Below are 662 nucleotides of genomic sequence, written 5' to 3' on the forward strand. Positions count from 1 at the left end.
AGAAACACCCCTTGCGGAGCAAGTAGGTTTGAGCTACAACCCCCTTGCTACTATCCGCTCAGCCCAGAGCCAGTGGAACAACCACTACTGCGGCTACTACCCAGGCGTCACAATCTCTGATCTGGAGCAAGTGGGACGAACCATAACCCTTGCTACTGCCCAGATATCTTAAGCATTAACCCGGAGCAAGCGGGACGAACCACAACCCTTGCTACTACCCAGGTATCTTAAGCATTAACCCGGAGCAAGCGGGACGAACCACAATCCTTGCTACTACCCAGGTATCTTAAGCATTAACCCGGAGCAAGCGGGACGAACCACAACCCTTGCTACTGCCCAGGTATCTCAAACATATATTCATTCAATCTCAATTCATATTATCAATCCTCATTGTTATCAAATCTCAAACATTAACCTGGAGCAAGTGGGACGAACCACAACCCTTACTACTACCAGGTATCACAAATACATTCATTCAAAACTCCATAATTAACTCATTTATCATAAGCATCCTTTTCCGTCTCATACCCGGAGCAAGTGGACAACGCCACTGCCTACTACCCGGGGTTACACATCACATTTCAACATATTCCATTATTATCCATTTAACACATTCATTCATTAATCATATACGCAATTATTCTCAGCCATAATCAATAATG

The sequence above is a fragment of the Arachis duranensis genome, chromosome 10, assembly GCF_000817695.3.
Source record: "Arachis duranensis cultivar V14167 chromosome 10, aradu.V14167.gnm2.J7QH, whole genome shotgun sequence".
Classification (NCBI taxonomy): domain Eukaryota; kingdom Viridiplantae; phylum Streptophyta; class Magnoliopsida; order Fabales; family Fabaceae; genus Arachis; species Arachis duranensis.